The 9,856-nt window shown below is 41.0% G+C and overlaps 1 long non-coding RNA gene across 1 annotated transcript; it reads left to right on the top strand.

Moving 5' to 3' along the window:
- Positions 1 to 5,118, top strand: LOC146396410 (uncharacterized). The gene is made up of 2 exons (XR_014826415.1): positions 1 to 1,695; positions 2,464 to 5,118. It is a non-coding gene; the product is annotated as an uncharacterized LOC146396410 (long non-coding RNA).
- The last annotated feature ends 4,738 nt before the right edge of the window (positions 5,119 to 9,856 follow it).

The raw sequence follows: 9,856 nt of genomic DNA, 5'->3' as shown, positions 1-9,856 counted from the left end.
TTTTTCTTTCTTCCTTTTTTCTTTTTTTTTTAAGGGGAGAGAAATCTTTTCAACTGTGAATATTTCCCTCTAGGTACCTGGGCTTTTCAGTTTCTCTTTCAGATTCTTACCTGTCTGGCTTGTATAGGGTCTAGCAGAGGTAGAGCCAATTCCAGAGTCCGTTAACAGTGTCATTTTGACCTACACACCTTTCACAAGGCCCCAGGCATAGTCAGGTTTTCAGGAAGGACATGGCTTTAGGAAGAAACCAACTGCCAGAAGCTGGCCATGTTCACTGCCTTCAGGCAAAGAGCTCTCAGATTCTGGATGTCAGCTTTCATCTAACATATTTCATTAGTGAACATTCTATGTGAAAGGCAGTAGATGCCTAAGTTTCTCCAAACAGGCTCCCTGAAGTGTAGTTTTCTTTTTTAGCTAGAAACACTGTGTGTACATTGGTAGAAAATGCCCCTGTGGACACTCAGTGCATTTTACTTGCTTGTGTTATTTTAAAATCTTTACTGGGTATTTTCCTTAAATTAATCTCTTAGCTGCTTGCTTTTATCAATGGCTTTTAAAAAATTAATTTGGTTTGGGACCAATATTTATGATTTTTTAGGTATCACAGAAAAGTAAAAGCCCAGTTTTCAGACTCAATTAGAGCCTCAGTTGGGGTTTTAGAGTCATATAGAACAAGCTTTGAAAAATAAAAACTGGTTATAAACTGTGGATTTGGGCAATTTGACTTTTGTAAATTCTAATTTCCTCATCTATAAAATGGACATAATTTTTGTGGGGATTAAATGAGAAAATCTATTTAAATAGATGTTCAGTGTTTGGCACACAGTAAGTTTTCAGTGCTGTTGTTCATCTTTTTAGTGTTATATTGTCATTATTATTATATTATTATTATCTGTTCCCTTCATTGTTCACATTTTTATGCTATTGAAAAATGGGCAGCTGTTCTTTCCTTAAATATCTTTTTAAATTGAAATGTAGTTAATTTAGAACGTTGTGTTAGTTTCAAGTGTATGGCAAAAGGATTCAGTTGTACAGCATATATTATTTTTCAGATTCTTTCCTGTTTTTATCAAGCTGTTGGTCTGTGTTACCTCCATCCAGTTTTACTCATATATACAAAATGTAACATAAACATATACATCACATAATCAAACAAATATAATGGAAACAATGGATTGTGCCTTGCTTTTTTCAAATCTATTATTCTTGAGGAAGCAAATTAAAAAGAATTTGTAGAGGAAAAAGTCAAAGCAAATATGAGATTGTGTTTGATGCACTCCAATGAATATATACATATGTAAGGATTATTTGGTGATGATGAGATGTCCTCAAACTTATGTCTCATAAAATATAGCAATATACTGCTCCATGGGGTGCATATTCCTGTTCTTCCTTTATGTTGCTGTAAGGTCCTAGACTTCTATATCTGATTTTTCTCATAACTTGATCCCAGAGAAGATAAATTTGAAGTTTCCTTTATTTTGGTAACAATAATTTCCTTTTAAAACCCCATCCTGATTTGTAAACCTCCTTCCTAAATCTGTTTTTACTTTCTCAAGTAAAGTATATTCAATTAAAGGAGGCATAAAACAAAACATAAACATTAGAAATAAAATTATCATTATTTGTGTCTTGAAAATGCAAGATAATATCCTGGAAAACAACAAATAAACATTAAGAGAATTCAGTGAAGGAGTTCCCAACATGGCTCAGTGGTTAATGAACCCAACTAGCATCCATGAGGATGGGGTTCAATCCCTGCCCTCGCTCAGTGGGTTAAGGATCTGGCATTGCTATGAGCTGTAGTGTAGGTTGCACACATGGCTCAGATCCCAAGTTGCTGTGGCTGTGGCATAGACCAGCGGCTACAGCTCCAATTGGACCCCTAGACTGGGAACCTCCATATGCCGAGGGTGCAGCAGTAAAAAGAAAAAAAAAAAAGAGAGAGAGACAAAAATAAGAAAAAGGAATTCAGTGAAGTCTGTCCCTCTTAAAGCAATCTTAAAAAATCAATATTATATATATATAATATATATATATATATGAAACAGAAAGTTAATGAGAAATGTTCCAAGATAACTATGAAAAAATATTCAAAATGCCATTGAAGGGTAAAATAAAAGATTAAAAAAATCCCTGACCTTGGTTATCAGGACTTGTTACTCTAAAGATGTTAGTTCTCCCTAAATTAACACCTAAGTAAAATGAAATTATTCCTTTTTTTTTTTTTTTTTTTTGTCTTTTTGTCTTTTTCTAGGCATATGGAAGTTCCCAGGTTAGGGCTCTAATTGGAGCTGTAGCTGCTGGCCTACACCACAGCCACAGCAATGCCAGATCCATCCTACACCACAGGTCATGGCAATGCCGGATCCTTAACCCACTGAGCGAGGCCAGGGATCAAACCCACAACCTCATGGTTGCTAGTCAGATTTATTAACCACTGAGCTATGATGGGAACTCCAGATTATTCCATTTTTAAATTAGAGTATAGTTGATTATAATGTTTTACCAGTTTCTGATGTATAGCAAAGTGACTCAGTCGCACATATGTATATACATTCTTTTTTAGTATTATTTTCCATCTTGGGCTATCCCAGGAAATTGGATATAGTTCCCTGTGCTAAACAGTAGGGTCATTTTGTTTATCCATTCTAAATGGAATAGTTTGCATCTACTAACCCCAAACTCCCCATCCATTCCATTTCCCTCGTCTCCCCCTTGGCAACCATAATTCTGTTCTCTATGTGAATCTGTTTCTGTTTTATAGAATCATTGGTGCCATGTTTTAGATTCCACATATAAGTGATACCATACAGTATTTGTCTTTCTCTTCCAGACTTACTTTACTCACTGTGATAATCTCTTGTTGCACCCATGTTGCTGTGAAAAACATCATTTTGTTCTTTCTTATGGCTGAGTAGTATTCTTTTGTATATATGTACCACATCTTCTTAATACGTTCATCTGTCTATGGACATTTAGGTTGTTTCCAGTCTTGACTATTGTAAATAGTGCTGCTATGAACATAAGGGTGGATGTACCTTTTTGAATTATAGTTTTGTTCAGATATATGCCTAGGAGTGGAATTGCTAGATCATATGATAATTCTGTTTCTAGTTCTCTGAGGAACCTCTGTATTGTTTTTCGTAGTGGCTTCATCAATTTATACTCCCACTCACAGTGTAGGAGAATTCCCTTTTATCCATATTCTATCCAGAATGTGTTATTTGTAGGCTATTTAATGATGGCCATTCTGACCAGTGTGAAGTGCTATCTCAGTACAGTTTTGATTTTCATCTCTCTAATAATTAGTGATGTTGAGCACCTTTTCATGCACCTGTACTGACCATCTATCTGTCTTCTTTGAAGAAATGTCTATTTAGGTCTTCTCCCCATCTTTCGATTGGGGTTTTTTGTTGTTGTTGTTGAGTTATATGAGTCATTTGTATATTTTGGAGATTAAGCTCTTGTCAGATGCATCATTTGCAACTATTTTTTCCCATTCTATAGGCTGTCATTTATTTATTTATTTGATGGTTTCCTTTGCTGTGCAAAAGCTTGTAAGTTTGACTAGGTCCCATGTGTTTATTATTCCATTTTTACCTTGAAATATGATGTGCAGAAATAGGCAAGGCAAGATGACAATCCTAAGGTCCCAAGAAAAAGAACAGGCTTGTTTATGTTCACAATAAGAGCAATGACTCCCCCAAGTTCAGTGTCTGCTCCTTTCCTGTAATGCAGTCCACAGAGTGCCCAGGCGTCCACCCTGGACCCTTGCATGGCTCCAAGAGAATGATGGGGTTCACGGGGGAACCTACTCACACCAACATAAAGCTCTGGCCTCTGTTTTGTTTTTTTTTTTTCCCCCCCAGGAGAAGAGAAAGTTCTTTATTTCTGAACAGCAGTCTCATGTCTTCTAGCAGCACCCATAAATAGTAGTTAGGGTAGTTTGCTAACTGGTAAATAGGACAAAATCTTGGATCCTTCAAACACTTCTGTTGGGATGGAGGCCAGGTGATGAGCTCAGTTCTGATGAACATGGGCCTCTCTTTGAAATAATGAGTGACTGGGTCTTCAAGAGTGAAGGAAAGACTAGAAAGTGGTGGGAATTTAATTTTAGTTGGAGAAGAGACTTTCGTGGAGTTTCAAGCAGAGTGGGTAAAGGGGGAAGGGGTAAAAAGATAGGGTAGTTTGCTAGAGCAGAATAGATGGGACATGATCCAGTCATTCAGTTTTTTATCATACAGTAGATAATACAGGCCTCTCACAGGTTATTGTAAGTTTGTAATACTAACTAGGGTATAAACCCAGTTTAATAAGTATCATAGGAGACACCAAGGAGTATTTTCAGTATTCAGTGTGGCACTAATTTAAGAATGAATGACCATCTTCTTTGACTTGTTTGGTCATTCCTGATACTTGCCCTGTGTCCCACCATCTTGTGGGGTGGTGGACAAATCACTGGCTAAGGCGCAGCTGGGCTTTGTCCCCAGGTTGATGCCCAGTAAGTCATATGACCACAAGCAAGTCCCTCCTATTCTTTGACTATGAAAGGAAAGGGTGGAAGTGGGACCAGGCATTGTCCGTAGGTTGATCCGTGAGAAATTACCAATATCCAACCAACTTGACTGGCACGATGACAGTTCAAAAATTGTTTATCTTAATAAAGGATCCCCAGTTCCCTAACACATCTTAAAGTTCATTATCAGTACATATATTTACCTTTTTTAATATCACATATTAAAATTTTTTCCTCATGCTAATATTGCATGAGAATACGAAGTTATAGAAACAGTTATGCTACAATATCTTAAAGGAGTGGTATCCAAAAGAAGCTTGCAGAGTGGGTAAAAGCCTCTTTAGTGGATCCTCTATACTCATTAACACACAAATATAATGCTTGTGTAGGAATCTTGTGGTTGCTATGGAAGAGATAAATTTTGAAAAAAACTTCAGGGTCAGGGCACTTGCCCAGAGGTTGCTGTGAGGTTGAAAGGAGAAAAATAGGCTGTGAAAACACCAGAACAAAGCCTTAGTGCTGGGTCTATAAAACAGAGAAGTTTAAAAGAAGCTGATTTGATCTCCATTGTGCAAATAAAGTTTTTATTTGGATTTGCACTTCCGTCTTCTGTTTTCTGTTCTTTAATATCCTTATTAATCATTTGAACTGCACAGCTTATCTTCCTTTCAGCACTTCAAACTCAATATCATTTTTTTTTAAATAGTGAGAGAAATAAATTGCTTGAGCAATAGGAAGAGAACCTCAGGGAGCTTTCATGCTGCTCTCCAGCAATAGCTATATAACTAAAGTCCCTACAGAAGGAAAATTCAGATACAGGAAAGGCTTACATTTATTGTAGGGAAGTGCCCCTCTCCAAACTCAAAGCAAAATTACTATGGCAATCTTTTTTACTCCTTAACATTCCATAATAATAATTAAAAATGGTCAATGAATTTACATTGCCAAAAGCTGTTCAATCTTTGAATTAAATAAATATACTTACCCATTACTGAAGGAAGCTCACAGTGATATCCAGGTTCTCTTGGAAAAACCTGCCTAATTTAAAACACCAGGGCACCTTTGAACTGAAAAAAATTGATTTCTTACAGTTAAATCTTTGATACACACACACTAAATTTCTCTCTGGCTATGTTAGCATGTGTTCTTTTTGTTGTTGCTTGACTCAGGTCTTCAGGGATTATTCTCTGTCTGAGTTAAATTCTCCATTTAACTATGACTCCAAATATTTTTAAGAAAATATTTGCCCCAAAGGAATTCCATTGGTGGGATATAGATCAGCAGGATGTGCTCCAGGTAACATCAATATTTAGAAAAGATTATTAAAAAAAAATAGAAAAGAAAAAGGAATTCCTGTCATGGCGCAGTGGTTAACGAATCCGACGAGGAACCATGAGGTTGCGGGTTCGATCCCTGGCCTTGCTCAGTGGGTTAACGATCCGGCGTTGCCGTGAGCTGTGGTGTAGGTTGCAGACGTGGCTCGGATCCCGCGTTGCTGTGGCTCTGGCGTAGACTGGTGGCTACGGCTCCGATTCGACCCCTAGCCTGGGAACCTCCATATGCTGCAGGAGTGGCCCAAGAAATGGAAAAAGACAAAAAAAAAAAAAATAGAAAAGATTATTTATTGCTTCTCTTTCTAAATACCTCTGTGATATCTGCTTGGCGATTGCCTGGGGTTTCCAGGTGTCAGAAGTCCTGCTGGATCCCATTTTAGAACAAGGCTCTCTCTGCCAGAGCTCCATGGAAAGTCAGTGCTGGGCTGTCCCTCTCCTCAATGTCCAGGCTTCTTGGATGGAGGACCAGGAAATGTGACTGTAACTCTGAGCTTACATGCAAGTGGACAAAGGTTAGTGAGGATCACCAGGGCATTAACTCTTAACCTGTGGTGTACTTTAGCAGAAGTTCTGTGAGGATATGGCCCTAACTCTGCTGTCTAACCCAAGAGTAACTTGAATGCTAGGAATGTCAAATCTGGACAAGATGTTTTCTTCATAGCTAGCAAATGGGGAAGAGCTAGAATGCAGGGCAGCTAGGCAGGTGAAAATGCAGACTCTGGGGTCAGACTGAGTGAATTCCAGCACAGGGTCCACCATTCCTTGCTGTGATATTTGGAAAATCTGTGCCTGTGGCTGGGATGGGTGGAATTCCCTAGCACCACCAGGAGTTGCATGTGCTGGTAACTGTTTCTCCCTGTATCGCAGATTAGTCTGGGTCTTATCGGCAGCCATGACATTAATGAAAATTTCCTTCGTTTTAAAAATCTTTTTTTTTTTTTTTTTTTTTTTGTCTTTTTAGGGCTGCACCTGCAGTATATAGCAGTTCTCAGGCTAAGAGTCAAATCAGAGCTGCAGCTGCTGGCCTAAGCCATGCCACAGCAATGCAGGATCTGAGTCGTGTCTGTGGCTTAGACTGCAGCTCATGGCAACACCAAATCCTTAGCCCACTGAGCGAGGCCAGGGATTGAACCCATGTCCTCATGGTTACTGGTCGGGTTCATAACCCACTGAGCCACAATGGGAACTCCCTCAAAATCATTTTAAAAGTCAGTTTTATAAAATAAACTCATTTCAAAATGTGCTGATGGGTGCATTTTAGTATTTTGCAATATTTCTACCTTTTAAAAATATTTTAAAAAGTTAAAACAAAAATGTGAATGGATTGGAGTCACCACTGGAAGAAAAGGCTCTTTACTCTGCCCGCCTATCCTGTGTGATGGATAAAAGGGCCAGTTGACTTTGTATAACTGGAGATGCTTCTTTTCAAACCCAGCTCTGCTTTCTCTGCTGGGGGCAGGGGTATACTCTCTCCATATGCTGCTGGAAAAGGAACACTGCATGCATGCACACGCCACAGAAATAAAGGGTACCGAGAGTGCTTCTAGGCCAATACTTGTTGAGAAAGTGATAGAAATACTGTAAATATAAAACCATGCGGGTTTGGGGTGTTTGGTGGGGTTTTTTTCCTTTCTTTCTTTCTTTTTTTTTTTTTTTTTTTTTTTGGATTTTAGGGCCACCCCTGCAGCATATGGAAGTTCCAAGGCCAGGGGTCAAATTGGAGCTATAGCTGCCAGCCTACACCACCACTCATGGCAATGCTGGATCCGTAATCCACTGAGTGAGACCAGGGATCAAACCCACATCCTCATGGATACTAGTCAGGTTCTTAACCTGCTGAGCCATGACAGAAATGCCCCATGCTGGTTTTTTGCATGTATAACTGAATCACATTGTTGCACAGAAGAAATTATCACAACATTGTAAATCAATGATACTTCAATAAAACTTTAAAACTGAAAAAAAGAGAAAAATATATTAGAAAAAAAACAGCTGAGGGTCCCTTGGTCAGACTCCCTCAAGAACAGCTCCAGCACCAATAAAGAGGCACTTCCTTGAAAACAAACAAACAAAAAACCCCCAAACATGCTGGTTTCTAGAGCATCTTCATTCTGCACAAGAAGCATGTGGCCTGGCTGTGTTAGGAACCAGCACTGGCCCAGAGCTCCCTTAATTGTCTTCATCTATTGTCTCCCTGTTGATCCACCCAGGCCTTGTCTTATCCTGTGTCCCTCTGCCATTGTCTCTATAAATTCCCAAGCCTTTCCCTCCTCTAGTGTCTGCTCCTTCCAGGCCCATTTCTGGAGGCCTACACTTGCCATTTTCTAGCAATTTCCCTGAGGGCCATCTAGATGTGATCCTAACAGACTGGACTGAATGATGCCACCTCATGGGTTCCACTAAATGACTCATTCCTGTGGGTTACATCCTCCCAGCCCAGCTGCCCTAATAAGTACCTGTACAGAGGCCACTGGCAAATGCTGAGAAGAATCCTTGGTGCCCTCAGGGAGTCAGCCCAGAGCAGCCTTTCAGGGACACAAGCCCAGGGATCACCCCAGGAGAGACTCCTGAGAAGGGGAAGGCAGGCCTGTCCCCAAAGGAGGGACAGTTCACCTCTCTGACCTCAGACTGGGGAAGGATGAAGACTCAGGACCCAGGGAGGCTCTGCAAAGTGCTGCCCTCCTCCTTGAGGGCCTTGATGAGCTGTGTTCTTGCAGGGACTGAGACCCTGCTCACTGTCCTGCCCTCTGGGAACAGTCACTGCTCCTGGGAACTCTACCCCTACCCTGATTTCATTGTAGCTGATGAGAAAGAAGAACAAATGGAAACTAAAACAAATCAGATTATGCTCCAGGAGACAAAGAAACTTGCAACCGTAAGTACCATCTTCGAAGGATCGTTCTAACTCCAAATGAAGTGATTTCAATTGTAACTCATTTTTGATTATTAAGAATCTTCATTCCAGACAAAGTCTGTAAAAACAGATTTCTGTTCTGTGTTCAGAAGCAAATTTCTTTTTTTTTTTTTTTTTTGTCTTTTGTCTTTTTGTTGTTGTTGTTGCTATTTCTTGGGCCGCTCCCGCAGCATATGGAGGTTCCCAGGCTAGGGGTCCAGTCGGAGCTGTAGCCACTGGCCTACGCCAGAGCCACAGCAACGCGGGATCCGAGCCGCGTCTGCAACCTACACCACAGCTCACGGCAACGCCGGATCGTTAACCCACTGAGCAAGGGCAGGGACCGAACCCGCAACCTCATGGTTCCTAGTCGGATTCGTTAACCACTGCGTCACGACGGGAACTCCCAGAAGCAAATTTCTTTGCCTTGGCTCCTGGTCTTGTGGGGGGCTCATCTTCACGATGTGTAGATGGGCATATGTCTTAACCCCCGCCCCCCACCCCAAGCCTCCTTGGACAGCCCCTTGCCTGGGGCCTGCAATGTCCCTTACTTTTTTTTTTTTTTTAAGGGCCGCACCCATGGCACATGGAAGTTCCCAGGCTAGGGTTCAAATCGAGCTACAGCTGCCAGTCTACACCACAGCCACAGCAAAGTGGGATCCAAGCCACACCTTTGACCTACACCACAGCTCATGGCAGTGCTGGGTCCTTAACTCACTGAGCAAGGCCAGGGATCGAACCTGTGTCCTCGTGGATACTAGTCAGGTTTGTTACCGCTGAGCCACAGTGAGAATTCTGTGATCTCCCTTACTTTGACTCTCTGGACCTCTCACAGTGTGGCCCTCACCCGACTCCCCAGACTCCTTTCTTCTCACCATCCAGTTTCCTAAACTTCAGCCGAGTTCCACCCAGCATCCTGCTTGTCCTGGGAGCCTGCTGCCTCCTCTTCCCTAAGGGGGCCTGGGTATGGAGGTAGGCTCGGCTGGAAATGCTCCTTCTTTCCTAGCAACACTTTAAACTCCTTATTGTTAAGGTTTCCAATCTATAGCCTTGCCCACTGAGCATAGTATGACTTCTCAGCAAATCTGCAGTCTGCTGCAATTTCCTGCA

This window comes from Sus scrofa, chromosome 14, assembly GCF_054392235.1.
Source record: "Sus scrofa isolate SSC_HxYL_T2T_F1_AM1 chromosome 14, Sscrofa_HxYL_maternal_Yorkshire_Landrace_v2.0, whole genome shotgun sequence".
Classification (NCBI taxonomy): domain Eukaryota; kingdom Metazoa; phylum Chordata; class Mammalia; order Artiodactyla; family Suidae; genus Sus; species Sus scrofa.
Note: the sequence above shows the minus strand (reverse complement) of the source record. Positions and strands in the feature narration are given on the sequence as shown.